This window comes from Stigmatopora nigra, chromosome 18 (genome assembly GCF_051989575.1).
Source record: "Stigmatopora nigra isolate UIUO_SnigA chromosome 18, RoL_Snig_1.1, whole genome shotgun sequence".
In the NCBI taxonomy this organism is placed as follows: domain Eukaryota; kingdom Metazoa; phylum Chordata; class Actinopteri; order Syngnathiformes; family Syngnathidae; genus Stigmatopora; species Stigmatopora nigra.
This window is the reverse complement of record NC_135525.1, coordinates 6060483-6076533: the sequence shown is the minus strand read 5'-3', so window position 1 is coordinate 6076533 and position 16051 is coordinate 6060483. Positions and strand designations below refer to the sequence as shown.

General features: G+C 37.8%; 1 long non-coding RNA gene across 1 annotated transcript in view; it reads left to right on the top strand.

Annotated features, from left to right (window-relative positions):
• LOC144211957 (uncharacterized) overlaps positions 1 to 16051 on the top strand; it is a 28362-nt gene that overhangs the window by 11405 nt on the left and 906 nt on the right. The window contains exon 4 of the long non-coding RNA XR_013329691.1: positions 5713 to 5873. This is a non-coding gene — a long non-coding RNA (uncharacterized LOC144211957). The remainder of the gene's footprint in view (positions 1 to 5712; positions 5874 to 16051) is intronic.

The following is a 16051-nucleotide window of genomic DNA, read 5'->3' as shown; positions in this document are numbered from 1 at the left end:
ATGGGGTAATAGTTTGCGGTAACCTTTTTATATCTGATTGCTGTATAAGAGTGTCCTGTTGGTGTTTTGTGCAAATGTGGAAGATTTTAAATGAAGTGATTGACGCGTCCAGTTTTCAATTAGTTGAATAATTAGGTTTTGGAAATTGTAATTATAATAGCCATGCGTGATAAAAGAGTGAAAAGTATTAAACGATGACCCATTATGTTTCGAATGAAATGAATTCAAAACGTTTTAAAGAAAACAATGATGTAATTATTTTTTAAAAAGAACATTTCAAATACATGTTTTTTTTGTAACCTCACATAGCTTAACTTTGACAGCAAAAGATGTCCTAACCATTTTGATGAAACTTTTTGAGCTTTGGCCATTTCAAGTTGACTTTCTTTTTAAAAAAAAAATAATTTCTAGTGGCTTTCTATTGGTTTTGGGTCACTTTCTGGAGACTTTGGGGCTGTTCCTGTGAAACTTTTTGGGTAAAAAAAAAAAATAATGACCAACAATGGGAACACTGAATGTGTTCACATTCAGTGTATTCTTTTAAATTTGATGTAATATTGAGTTTTGATAACGAGTTGAAATTGTCATATCTCGACAACCCATTTTGTAATATCACATATTTTATCGTTTTGTCATGAAATTATTAATTTGCTCCATTAGTATTTAACCCATTCACCAACATTAATGGCATTAGATGCCTGATTCCCTCTAAATGTTGATATGGATTGGACATTTCTCGACGTCTTTGGCTGCCATGAGTTTAAAAAAAAATAGGATATTTTTTTTAATTTATTTTCCCCCCTAATGGCTCCTTTCTGGCCGTCGTCACATCTCGGCCGTTTGTTCGGGAGTGCGTTCGCTCCCGGCAGATCCGAGATGACATTTAAGCTGCCGTCGGCGGGGAGATAAATTGGGAATAATGGCCTGGTGTCAAAAAGCCGAGAGGAATGTAGAGGAATTTGAGCCGCCGACCGTCTTCCAGCTGCGCTTCATCCACAGCCGTCCTTTTATCACAGAAAAAACTTTGCCATCAATCTGGATTTTCAGCACGCGAGGACAAATTAGCCCCTCGACCCCCGGAAAACATTTTGCTGCTTATGCAATGCCACGTTTTGCAAGTTGGACATTTTTCAAAATGGAATACGTACTAGTAGTTGTCCAATCTAGATTCTTAAAAAATATGTGTATGTATGTGTGTGTGTATACATGTATGTGTAGATGTGTATATATATATGGATTTATATGTACATGTGTATGTGTATATGTATATATGTATATATGTGTATATGTATATATGTATATATGTGTATATGTGTATATGTATATATGTATATATGTATATATGTATATATGTATGTATGTATGTATATATATATATGTATATATGTCTATATATGTGTATATATGTGTATATGTATATATGTATGTATATATGTATATATGTATGTATTTATGTATATATATGTATATATATGTATATATGTGTATATGTGTGTATATGTGTATATGTGTGTATATATATGTATATATGTGTATATATATATGTATGTATGTATATGTTTGTATATATTTTAAAGGGACATTAGACCATTTTTTTTTAAAAGTACATTTAAAGGAGACAAATAATCTTGAAAGCACCATTGACAATGATACACAATCGTGGCACTTTTCATCCTTCTGCTGTAAAATTCCTATTAGTCACTAGTGCGCAACCGATTAATTTGAATTGGGAGTCTGGCAGCGTTCCTCACTTCAAATGGATTGGACGTCTACCACCGTCACCAACAGCCAATGAGTTAAACCCGCTTTGAACATCAATTGTACGTTACCCCAAAACCTTTTGAGCTTTTTTACATAACGCGCTGTTCCCTCTGTGGTCGATTTTCAACACTAACACGAGGCTAATGCCCCCAAATGCCGACTAATTCGACGTAATTCCAGCTCAACTCCCAAACTTTGCCCTCTCGAGATGCAACCAGATGGAAATCAGGGCTCAAATTCCCTCGCACGAAAACAGCGTGATATTCTCGGCGCCATCGACCTCTGAGGAACCCGCCGTCCGTTTCAAGACCCTCGGTCCCGAGGAACGTTTTAAATCACACCTGAAAATTGCCGCGTAGACTCTGTACTCCCATGATGCCGAGCGGCGGGCGGCGTTAAGAGGATCTCATCCATTAGAAACAATAACAGTCTTTGTGACACGAGCACGTCTCTAGTTCTAGTTAAATAGGTCGCCTTTACTGCTTAGATTTACTATCAGGAGGTTAACAAAAGTGAATCATTTCAAAGTAAGCTTCTGGAATTTGTGTCAGCGAAAGTGCAGACAGATTTAAATGTTTTTTTTTCGCTCCAAATCTGTGCGAATGCGATTATTAGGGTTGTCTGGAACTGCAAAAGAAATCAGATTTCAGGTTGAAGGGTTTCAAAAGGAGTTACTTCAGAAATTGGATTTGGAAAATACAAGTTGGGATGACCAATTTTTAAAAACTAAAGACTGAAAATACGGCATAAAATATTTCAGTGGTTGGTGTTTACAAAAATCCATGTTTTGTTTCATATTTTTCTGCAAAAAAAAGCCAAAAAGAAAAAACTGAAAAGAATAACAGTAAGGAAAATTGACTCTTGTTATATAATTTGCGGGTAGATCCAATTTCTAGCCATATTTAGGATAGCCGTGTCCAGGAGGTGCGTTCCGGGAGGTCAATAGGCCATTTACCCGACACAACAGGGAAAATTCAATGGCGGCCCGAAGCAGCCACTCAGCTGACTGCAGAGTCACTTCCTTTCACAGTCCAGACGTGAGGTGAAGACTCCGGCGTCCTTTCGTAAGCGATAATGTCGGCCCACCGGCTCTCGAGGGAAACTGGGACGTTCCAAGAAAGTGCTTTATGATGACGCAAAAGCGTCAAGCCGTGGTGTAAAACTTTCTCAACACACTGGCGGCCATAGACGGTGGTAGATGTCCAAACAGGAACCAGGAAAATCACTCTAAGTAAACAAGATAAAATAAAAACATTGACAAGTTCAGATTTTCAAAATAGTTTCACATTTTTCTTAATAATAATAATACAGCTATTTCCTACAAACAGAGGACTTATTTTTTCCTATATTTTTCTTATATATCTTTTTTTGCCCATTTCTAACTTTAATATTCCATTTCCCAAACATAAATAGAAACACAAAATGCGCATAGCATAAATAATAATTCCCTCTAAAGGTCATAGAATTTCTCATGAGGAAAAATCGAATAAAAAAAAGAATTAAAAAGTATAATTACTTTTTGTTCATTTGTATTTCAGTCATTGTTGCACTGACAAAAGACCAATCGTAATATCACCTCACTGTCGCCATGGGGGTTGAAAAGTGAGAGATAACATGGACATTTGGCGCGTGCGAAAAACTCGCATGTGGAAAGCCACAAAACAACTCCATTCGTATCCAACGTGATCGCCAAAGTGCCCCAAGACCCATACGTACATCTGCGGCTTTATTGGGCGTTCCACCCACATAATCAGTAACTTTCCCTTGCATTCAACCCTCGGCCATGTGATGGATGCATCCAATCAACACATCTTTGTTGCATTAGACAAGCACCAACGTCAAATTACTAGGCAATCCCAAGGACACTTGTTCGAAGCGGTTTCACGGAATTTAGCAATTTAGCGAGCCGCTTTTGGTACAGAACAACGTTAAATATAACCTCCTTGTCTCATGTACTCACTGTACAAGTGGAGGTCACAAAGAAAGACATCCTCGGTCGGCCCCCCGTTGAACATTTGTGCCGCATGAGAGCGCTTGGAGATGTGAATACAAGCAAACACTCTTTAGAGCAGCAAGGTGACATATCAGCGAGTACTGTGTTTCAATGATACACAAATAATGTCACTCTGTGTGGTTCCAACTGACAGATTCAACAAATACAGCCAATGGTGAAAGGCTGTTTGATACCCTGACTGAATAGCGTAACAGTGTACAGATATTAATGTTAGCCTAAAGCAACAATCGTTTACTCAGACTAGCGACACTAACAAAGAACTGAATTGTTGTTAGGTTACGAAACGTTGGTGGGTATTTTTAACGTTAAAACTAAGTATGGAGAAGTATTTATTCCTTGAGCAACATGTGCTTACAGATAGCCATTATTTTCCTAGAGACATTTGGGAGCCAATGGGGTGTGACGCCGTTACTCATTGTCCATTTTACGTCGGAGCCGTTCAACAAAATGGACTCTATGACTTTCTATCGGATTTTTATCACATTATATTTTGCCAACTCTGAACTGATGCCCACATTTTTAGACCAAAGTCAAGAAATTCTTTATAAATATTACACAAAGCGCATATATGATCATTAGATTCTAATGAGAAGTACACATGAACGTATATATTTGACAATTGTTTTGATTTAGAGCAACCAAAACCACAATGGTTCTTAAACAAGGGACTACTGGATTAGATCCGATTTTACGACCAAATCCCGATATTGTCCAAGCCTCCAAAAATAGTCGTTATGGGGGATGATAAGTATCGGATTGGGACATCGCTTCTAACAATTTATTGCTCAATTTTCCAACAGTTTTATAATGACTTGGCTTATCATAAACTCCCGAGATGTCGGAATTTTACTGTGAATTTGATGACATTCTTCAGCTTTGCTATAAAACAATCCGAATTTAGCGGGTTAAGAGTGTTTCGGTGAAGAACACCTTATGTTCGTTACAATCAAGCCTGCTATAGAAGTCCCCCGACAAAAGGTGGCCTCATTTTATGTCACCTATTACGCCTTTATACTAAACTTAAGTATGTGATATCTATGAAGTGGACGGCACGATATAACGGTTGCACATTCAATGGAGCAGTTTTAATTGTGTTTTTACATAATGACAACGTTGGAGTTCAAATTTTTGCATTGACACCCTAATGGTTAGTTGGTTTGCTGGCTTGAAAATAAGTAAGTTTGCTGCTTGGATTTGGTTGGCAAAGGAAGAATTTATATTGGCACTGATTAGCTGGCGCAGGCATCCATAATTTTGCGGATTACAGGCATTGACTCAATCCCCGATGAGCATTCATTCATTTTCAGAGTCGGTAATCCCTGTAAGCGCAGATTCCCAACCACCCGTCGTTTCCCCGTGCGCCATGTCTGCCCCTCGTTAGCCTTCTCTCTCGTTTTGCCATCTGGAGCCGGTGTGCCGACCTCGCTGTTCACCCCCAACACACACACACATACAGATGGCATTAATTGTATTTGATTTATGCCTGCATATTGATAAGGTGATGTAACCCTCACATCATCGAAAAAAAAACACCAAAAGTTGCAAGAAAAGAAGGAAGTTTCCTATTTTGTTTGAATGAAACCAGTATACCAATTCACCTCACACTCTGCTGTAGGTTAATTGTACTATACACACAATTCCGGAGAGGAAATTCAATTTACACACTGCTGCATGCTGTATATTGTGTAATGTGCAATACTCACTCATGCACATACAACATGCACGCATGCATGGACAGGTATTTGCACCTTCCCTGACGTAAACAGCAATATTATTCCAATTCATTTTTAACCAATTCAGGGGCATTGGGGAGTACAGTGGATTTCTCCAAAGTTTTCAATACCAATAAAACTAAGAGGATGCCAATATGCTGAGTTATTGTTTTCTGTCAATAGAAACATCAATTCAAATGTGTATGTTCTTTGTCTTTTTCCTAGGAGCTTTATTTTATCATGGAGTGCTGGCTTTAGACTGGTCGCCAGTTAGTGGTAGGACACAAAGAGGGGCAGACACAGTCACAATCACACGCCCACCAAGTGTGAATCGATCTCCTGCTGTAAGCGCCAAAGTCAGGCAAATGAACACCACATCACTATGGGTGAGTAAATATACTCTTTCAATTTTTATTTGTTTTTTTTACTATGTTCATTTTACTTTTTATTTATGTTTTTAATAAGAGCGTTAAAACTGGTGAAAATATTCTTTTCATTTTATTTAAAAAAATTAATCCCTCACTTAAGACTTGTATTTTTCGCACATTTTTAATATATCAGGCGCAGCGGATTATAAAATGCAGTAGTAATGGTGGTGGTAGTGGTTGGAGTAATAGTAGTATTATTGTGTTATCCATACATTCTATGAAGCTGTATTAGTAGTAAGGGTTGTTGTACATACATTTGGTGATGCTGTAGTAGTAGTAGTCGTTATGGGGGGTTATATATACATTAGATGAAGAAGTAGTAGTACTGGGGGGTGATATACATACACTAGATGAAGCTGTAGTAGTAGTAGTAGTAGTAGTAGTCATAGTAGAAGTAGAGGGTTGTGTTATATATACAGCAACTAGATTAAGCTGCAGTAGTAGTCATAGTAGAAGTAGAGGCTGGTGTTATACAGCAACTAGATGAAGCTCTATTAATAGTATTAGTAGTAGTAGTTGTTGTAGTAGTAGTTAGGGTTTGTTCTACATCATACTTCATGGAGCTTTGCTAAAGGCAATTTCTTACATTGATTAATTTTATTTTTGCAGTAGCGTCAATGCAAATGGGTGACAAAATATGCTTGGTGGATGGTTGGTTCTCAGGTCTGAAACTGGTCCGGTCGGTACAAAGTATCGGCCTGCATGGGGGGGAAGCTGCTCAACTTTCCCGGAAAAGAAAAATATAGACAATTCTCACAAAAGTGAAGTTGGCATTGGCTTATTATAAAACACCTTTCATCATTAGTACAAAACGTGCATTAAAACACCAGAATCATTGTTTCTTTGGCTGACAAATTAGACGAATGAAGCAATTGCGTGTCCGCTGGAGAGTGTGTCAACACATGGACCTGCCGAGCCAGGTGTTGCCACTCCAGTTTGCCAAGCCGTAAAGCTGGTGCAGGTGGTAGTAAAGTAAAATCCCAAGTCGTGAAAAATTCCATTCTCCGCCTATTCTTACAAAGCCCGACCGTGTGTGTTAAGACCGATTGTCGCCGTACTAGAATGGGAGGGGCGTCGTCGTTTGGTAAGATTTAACATGTCTTCTACGCGACACATTAAAATCTCCAAGTGTCATTTTAAAACGCTCATCACGTCCAGAACTATTCAGGCTGAAGATGACATTTATTCTGCCTCGTTACAGGTACTTCACTCTATTTATGTTCGCAGTGAACCTGACCTTGTGGCAAGTTGCGTAACAAAAGCAGATTAGAAGCCCAAGTGAAAGATTTACAAGGGATCGCTTGTACAAATGTGCTTTATACTGTAAGTCTGCAACGCAGCAGTGTAGGCTCGCGATATACATCTTGCTTTTAAACTCAACGTTTATTTGTCACTCTTCCCAGCAGAATAGGTTTTGCTCTTCTGTTTGTATTCACATATCTATTTGTAGACGTTATTTTGACTCATTAATGGAATACAAACATGGTTTATTGATTTAAGCATCAGGCATTGAAGTAAAACAAAAAGTACACATTTATACTTCAGTAGAAGACTCTTACGTTTATGTTCAAATATCTCTCTGTAGTACAATTACTATGTTATTTGACTTGGGAAAATGACTAGCGCAATGCAATCAAGGTAAAGGACACCAAGTTTAATTCAAAAGAGAAAAAGCTCCATGTTTATATCATTGCTCTTCCCAGAAGATAAAGATATATGTGTGATATTTGATGTTTGTGTTCAAATATCCATTTGTGCTTTTGATAAGATGCCATTTGAAGGAGGAAAATCATTAGTGGAATGCAATCACGCATTGGTTAAAACATGAATAATTTAAGAGATTTTAATTGATAATTGTTAAAAGATGAATATAATTTTTACTTTTACGTTTGTGTTCAAATATCCATTTATCATATGATGACTTCATTATTCGCACAATGCAATTATGCTAAATGACAATAGGTTGTTTTTTTTAAGTGCAAGAACTTCTAATTTATATTGGTCGCTCTATGTAGAAGATAAAGAATATCTGTTTTCCACTTCAAATATCTATTTTAGGACTCTAATTACGTGGCTTTCGACGTGGGAAAATCACCACTCTAATGCAATCACGCCATTGATTTTCCGATTGGAACCGATTCACAGCATCACTGGCTGCCAAACTCCATTTTCAAGGCAGCTGTGAAGAACGCTCTACTCTTAACGCTTTTTGTATTCCTCGTCTTTCAATACGGAATAGAAAAATTTAATCAAATTCAAGTGAGAAAGGGGGGGGGGGGTAAAACATGCAAATGTAATGCTAATGCAATCTTTGATAGGATTAATAAGGACAGACATGTCGGTGAGGAAGAATAAACAAACACGGGAGACGTGGAAGGCAAACAGAAAAGAGAAAAAGGGGAGCTTTTGGAATGTCAGCATTTGTCAGTAAAAGAAAGCTAAAGATCAGAAGTCGCTGATGGATAGAACGCGTAGGTGTGCAAAGGATCGCGGCCCCGAGGATGCGTTTGTTATTACGTAGCAGACGGAGAGATATGGCCTTCAAGAGTACATTACAGTAAAATGGAGGTTGCAAAATAGGGTTATTGGTCATTGCTTGGGTTTTAAGTTGGCTGTTTATTATTGAGGTTAGCCTAAATGACAGTTTGGGTTTGCAAATTGGGATTCAAATTAGGGAAAGGGTTGGATTTAGGACATGAAACCTATATTGGGGTTTGAAATTTGTGGGTTGTTGGCTTAGACATGATGGAAATTGATTATAGTTTGGCAGATAGATTACTGGTCGCTTCTTAGAGGCCAATTTTGATGGTTTTTAGGCTTCTAGGAGCTGCAGGCCTTGCAAGAGTCTGGGTTTTAGGAGGTTAAGACGTCGGTTAGAATCCAGTTGGAGTAGACTTTAACATGAACTGCAGAGGAGGAAAATGACATTGACTGTCATTCAAATCTAAAGATGTTCACTAAACTAATGCTAAGCTTTATTATTATTATTATTTTCCTAAAATTAAATTTTCTAGTGTCTAATCTTTGAGAACGACAATCATTTTTCAAGAAAATTTAAAAGTAAATAACTTTATGAACATGAAATTAAAATTAAAAGAATCATTTAAAAATGTCCTTGTGTTTTGATAAATCATTAAGATAAATACATACATTTTCTATAAAAAGCCCATTAATAGAGGATTTGAATAATTTTGAGGTTAACAAATTAAACTAATAGTTGGTCCTTGATTAGTTGCTGATTAGTTGATTTAATTTGTTCCAGTTCACAAAGATTGTCCATCCATTCTTATCAAAGTTAGCAATGATTTGGAAAAAAAAAGTGATCTTTTTATGGCTAGGTTGCCCAGACCTAAATCCAGAACAGGACTAAAAGTGTGTTGCCTAAAATCGTGTATAACTCTTTCCTAAAAACATTTAAAAAATCAATGCATTTATTGATTTCCCACCTGAATAAATCCTAAAGTAAACTTTGATCTTCCAAGCACATGGCACACACACTGCACAATCCGACGGAGTTTGCCCGTCAGCGAGTCGGCGGCGATGGCGGCGAGGATTATTCAACTTGTCAACTGAGATAAATGGGAGATGAAAACTTGAAGGTGGAGGAAAATATAAATGTCCCGCCAGTAATAGAATATAGCAAGGTGCAAAAGAACAACGACCTTGGATCCAACGGACCACGTCGTGCCGCTTTTAACGTCAAATGTCCTCGCTGTTGTTTCAAGAGTCTTTTGACTCTATTAGCGCGCTCTCAATTTCGCGCTGACAATCGACGCCAATTACTTGGCCAATAAAACAAAGGTGGAGAGCTCAATTGGCGCTTTTTGGTTCCCCTGAGCAGCTTCCTGCTTTTTATTCTGACATTTCGAAAAAGTCTAAAGAACATTCAAGATCCTCGGCTGTCCTTTGACTGTTCCTTGTTGCAAAGAACAATTAATCCATGTGAGCTGGGAAATATCGGGTAAAGACGCCCTGGTCCAAGGACGTGGGATGTAAAAAGGGCGGTGGGGGAAAAAGACAATCAATTCCAGCCTACATTCAGGGAGAACAAAACGATAGAAGCTTAGGGAATGACACTTGGGATAAGATATGTGATGATGAAATATACATTTCATAGAACAATGCTGAAGGAATGTAGTGGTTTTACAAGGATGGGAAGCCCAAAAATGGACATTTCCGCTAATAGTTCGGGGTCAGTACTTTGTAGGGGTGAATTGTGCTTTGGAAAGGAATGGCCCATTTCCATTCACCAGTCATTTGGCTATTGGTTAGCTTCATATTTTAGTGTCAAGGTAGCAAAATGTAATGAAATGTTGTTGTTTTGGTGCTCTGTTGGTTGAGTGGTTAGTAGTAGTGCCCTGTGATTGGTTGTAACTAGTTCAGGGTGTACCACAGGCAGGGATAGTACCCCACCTGCAAACCTCGTGAGGCTAAGCAGTTTGGAAAATGAATGAATTCATATTCTATTTCCATCCATTAAATTGTATTCCTCAATTTTTACAAATGTAATTTTTTGGTTTTGCAGTATTTGAACCTTTCTTTATCTCCTTGAGAATTGCAGGAATGTTTTTCCTTTTTTGAAACTAGGTTAATGCACTTTATTGATTTTCACGGGCCGTAGAAAATGAGGCGGCGGGCCAAATTTGACCCCCCAGGCCGTATGTTTGATACCTGCTTTGTCGTACTTTTGAAATTGCTCCTCGAATGAGTTCCTCTGCACTCTCGTTCTTAGCAAGCCTGTATTTGTTCTGCCGCAACAATACTTGGCAAAGAAAGGGAAGGTTGGAGTTGAAATTGAGGTGGAAACAGGAAAAGAAAAAGATGCACTGATCTGCTACTGCAAAAGAGAGCGCTGTAATAAAAAAACACTAATATAATTGCTATTACTGAAGAAGCCTTCTTCACAAATCTCACGCCCAAGTGCTCCCATCTTTTATCTTATTTAATTTCGTTCTTTTTGTGCTTGTAAGCCTACGTTTGAATTTCCGCCTTTCATCTTTTGGTCAGCAAGTGAAGGACACGATTTTACTCACAGTTTTCAAATTCTGTTAGTTTCCTCTATTATTCAAAGAGTTTTTTTTTATTTAAAAGTCAAGCGAATAGTATAAAAAAGACTCCAAAGAATTTTACTGAATTATCTTTTGAAATATATAAGAAATGCCTAAAAATTCGGAATATATATGGATTTATATGTAGGTGTATGTATATGTATATGTATGTATATATAATATATACGCACAAACATATACACATACATATACACATACATATACACATACATATACACATACATATACACATACATGTACACATACATGTACACATACATGTACACATACATGTACACATACATGTACACATACATGTACACATACATGTACACATACATGTACACATACATGTACACATACATGTACACATACATGTACACATACATGTACACATACATGTACACATACATGTACACATACATGTACACATACATGTACACATACATGTACACATACATGTACACATACATGTACACATACATGTACACATACATGTACACATACATGTACACATACATGTACACATACATGTACACATACATGTACACATACATGTACACATACATATACACATATATATACACATACATATACACATACATATACACATACATATACACATACATATACACATACATATACATATACACATACATATACACATACATATCATATGCATATACATGTATATGTACAGGCCATGCAAAGCATAGGAAATTTTTTGAAAGTCTTGAAAAAGTTTCTTTAGATTTTATCATTCATCTTAAACTTTCTGCTTTTTTTTCTTAAACTCATCGCTGCCATTGATGACTTAATGTGTAGCTTTCTTCTCGTGCACGATTAGAAAAAAAGAGTATTTGACGATTTGACAAAGAAGAAACGGAATGGAGGAAAAAAAACAAGCAAAAGACCAAATCAATGCCCTGTGAAGGCCACAAGGCATACAAGTGCAAAATAATCGGCTCCTAAAAGGCAAGAGGTGGTTGTTATGGTGACACCGCTTTCATGTTGTCGGGTACCCACGTTCATTCATCAGCAATAAGTTGTCACGCTCAAGCGAAGGTAAAGTTTACACCGGAGGGAGGACAAGAATAGAAACTGTTGGCTTGTTGCTGTTTTTTTGATAGGGAAGTCACGTCCAAGATTGCAGCAGAGGGACGCCGGGCTTAAAAATAACCCCTCGGATTTTTATTTAACGCCGGAGTAGTCTCCTCCTCCGCCGGTGCTATTTTTAGGCAGTCGCCGGAGAGCGTGAGCGTCTGTCTGCCACCTCGCCGCACGTGAGGACACTCGCACGTGCGCTTCCCGTCTTCCCGTGACGGAGGCTGCCGTCCGTCCCCCGGCCGCATCGTGACGGCGGAGGATGGCGCTGGAGGCGGATGTGGTTTGTGAATGGATGAAGAGGAGGATGCTCGGATGAATGAGACCGAGAAGCGTGGGGCGCACGTTTACTCCTTGGCTGCTTCTGACGCTGCTAGACGGGGGAAGTCTGCCAGTGTCCCACTTCTAATGGATTGGACGTCTATTGTTGAAAAACGTACCATTTCAAATCGGAGAAAAATTGGCAGTATATCTACAGCAAGTGAAAAACGTATTTATATTCAGATCAGAATCGCTATACTAGCTTTGCAGCATCCACAAACATTACAGATTTGGAAATTTATTTTGAAATAGTGCATTTTCCGCTATATAAAGTGTCACTCATTATTGGTTAATCATTGTATGAAAATCCCTTTACCACAGGTCCATCTCATTGATGTAGTATAGCATAACTCCTAACCACTACTACTAGTACTAACTCCATCTAATGAATGTATAAAACTACTCCCTAAAGCTACTACTACTACTTCTACTACCACTAGTAGTACTACAAGTACTAATACTACTAGCACTACCACTAGTATTTCTATTATTTCGACAAGTACTGATACTAATACTACTACTATTACTGCTAATGTTACTCCTACTATTGCAAATACAACTACTGTTACTAGTAGTACTACTACTGCTACTACTAGTAGTACTAGTACTATAACTGTTACTGCTAGTACTACTACTGTTGCTACTAGTAGTACTACTAGTCACTAGTAGTACTACTAGTAGCAACAGTAGTAGTACTAGCAGTAGCAGTAGTAGTACTAGTAACTAGTACTACTACTGTTACTGCTAGTACTACTACTGTTGCTACTAGTAGTTCTACTAGTACTACTACTGTTGCTACGAGTAGTACTACTACTGTTACTGCTAGTACTACTACTGCTACTAGTACTACTGGTACTAGTACTTCTAGTGCTACTATACTACTGCTATTAGTACTACTACTACTATTACAGATCCATTCTAGAGGATGTATAACACTGTGCACTACAATTACTACTACCTCTAGTACTACTAGTACTGGCAGTACTACAAGTGGTAGTAGTACTTGTAGGGAGCAGTGTTATACATCCTCTAGAATGGATCTATAATAGTAGTAGTACTGGAAGTACTACTACTACCACTGCTACCGAAAAATCCTTTTAGGTCAGAGTTATGAGGGCAAGTTGGGGTGAAGTCAGGGTCTCCACCACTTTATGACTTATCTTCCCATTTGGGATCTTATCTTCCCGGGATGTTCCCTTTCTTCTCTCTCATTCCCATCTGGAATTGGGCAGACGTGCGATCGCACCTCCCTCCAGCAAATCTTTGCTTCTTCCCATACGCTTTTTAAGCCTCACACAACCCCGCCATATTTACTTTGCATTGCAGAGAGTGTACAAGTTAGCAGCAGCAGTATCTCTAAAACACATAAATGTAAAGATTTATTTTATAAATTTTATTTTCCTCCTTTTAGATGCATTCCTTGAGGGGCCAAATTTAAGATTTGTAGCCATCCCCGTGAGATGTTTTGTCTCGTGGTCTCCCAGATGAACAAATGCTGTTAGTGACATTATGTTGAAACGTGTTTAATTCGCTTAGCAACATCCTCATTACAGATCAGAGATAATAGCTCCAATTTTAATTAGATGCCTAACAAAAGAAGCAAGAATTTAATCCAATTGGAACCCAGCAAAACACTCTGCTTGTTTGTTTTTGCTGTCATCTAGTGGCTTTCAGCACATCAACTGCCTTTTTATTTATCGTTTTATTTTTTTCTACCATTGTAATAATGATTGTGACTGTTTTTCTTGACCACTAGATGGTAATATAAGCACAGGAGCTCACCTGGAGTTTTGTCGAACGCCTTTTAGAGCCAAATAACTATTTTTACGATGGAAAAAACGCAAAAATAGGCATTTATTATTTTCCTCAGCACTTTCCATATCCTTCCACATTGTCATGTAACAGACGCTTCATTCAACAAAACTGCCCCATCACTGATTTGCAGATAACGTCAGAGATGACGTCAAAGTATTATTTTGACTTTGTCCTGTAGATTATAATCTATCAAACAAAGGCTTGAAGTTGTCAAATTAGGCCACGTGATTACGAACCGAGCGGCGAATGAAGTGCTTTTCTCTTGCTCTCTATTTCTGAAGAGGGGGGAAAAAAAATGATCTCACTCCATCGACCAAGGCTGACGTCATGGCTTCACATTTCCGAGCCAGCTGACCTCACCTGTCTTGAGTCCAATATTTTTGTAGCTCTCATTTGGAAGCATGTGCCTTCAAATCAAAACAACATGGCCATCCCAGCACAAAGAGGAGCTAAACATCATGCCTCTTTCATAAATGAAGGGAAACGTCCACCCCAAAAATTGTCACTCAATAATTGCCATTTAGCTCACTTCATTAAAAAATCTGATTAATTTTGCTAATTTAAATCGTTTTTTAAATTATTTATAACCATTTTAATGTCCAACCATCAAATAATCCCAACCAACATTTTCTATTAATTGTTGGCTGCATGACTTTTTTTTTAGAACTAATTTTATATCAAAAAATTTAAAATTTGCCACCAGTTTTTTCCTTCATGCTTTGATTTTAGATGCAATTTTCAGTTTTTCATCTTCTTTCATCGTGTGGATACTTTTTTTGTGTATTTTTTATACTCCGGTGCGACTTATCATCTGAAAAATGTGATTTTTCTTTTAAATTGTATTTAGGATTTTCCAGTTTTAATTTCTCAATTTAATTTGCTCACACATTCATGAACTTATGTATACTTTTCATGCTTTTTGACTCTGTACAGTAATCCTTCGTATATCGCAGTTAATGTAGACCAGATCATCTAAAAATTGGGGGGAGTGGCTTAATAGCAGAAAAAAAATTGTGATAAGTGAAGTTGCGATAATCGAGGGAAGACTGTAGTTGGTAAATACAAAAATTCAGACATTAACACCTTCTTTAATTAAAGTTAACTCCTGAATTTTAAATGATTCTATTTGTCAATCAAACCTTGAAAATTCAATTGAAAATGCTTGACTTAAAAATTCAATGCTCCCTTTATTACTGTACCCAAAATGAACCCAAGCACCCCAATTGTAAAGACAAACTAAATCTTTGAGAGTAGTCCAAACCCCCCCAACTTCTGGCTTAAACGCTCTTTAAAAGGGCTCAAATAACTTGCCATGAATGTGTTTTTAACTTGTGATCGCAGGCTTTCATTGTGACATTTCTGAATGACACTCTTGTGGGATGATTTGAAGGCTCCCCCACCCCAATTCAAACCAAAAAACAACCACACTTCTGTAAGTGAAGTGCTTATTTAGCATCCACGGTAAAATTAGCACAATGTGTAAAATAGAGTCTAAATAGACATGTGCAGTGACAATAGAGGCGGGGCGGACTAAGGGGGGTGCGGTGGGGTCTTCACACTACTACTACTACTACAAAGATCGACTCTGTCTCCTCTTTGAATGCGACAATGACATCCCGACTAAGCGCTTGCCTCGGGTGACTCTTTTTTTAAAAAGCATAAATACGCTTGTACGTGATGGGTTGCGGAATTAATGAATGGGACGCCAAAACGTATCAAATGCAACATAGAAGTTTTAAAAATGAGATGTTAAGTTAACACTTTATAGGGCGCTCATTGCCAACCTTTATCGGAGCTGGACGTCCAATCTATTTTGAATGGGAGAGGTGGATTAAGAAATTTGGTTGG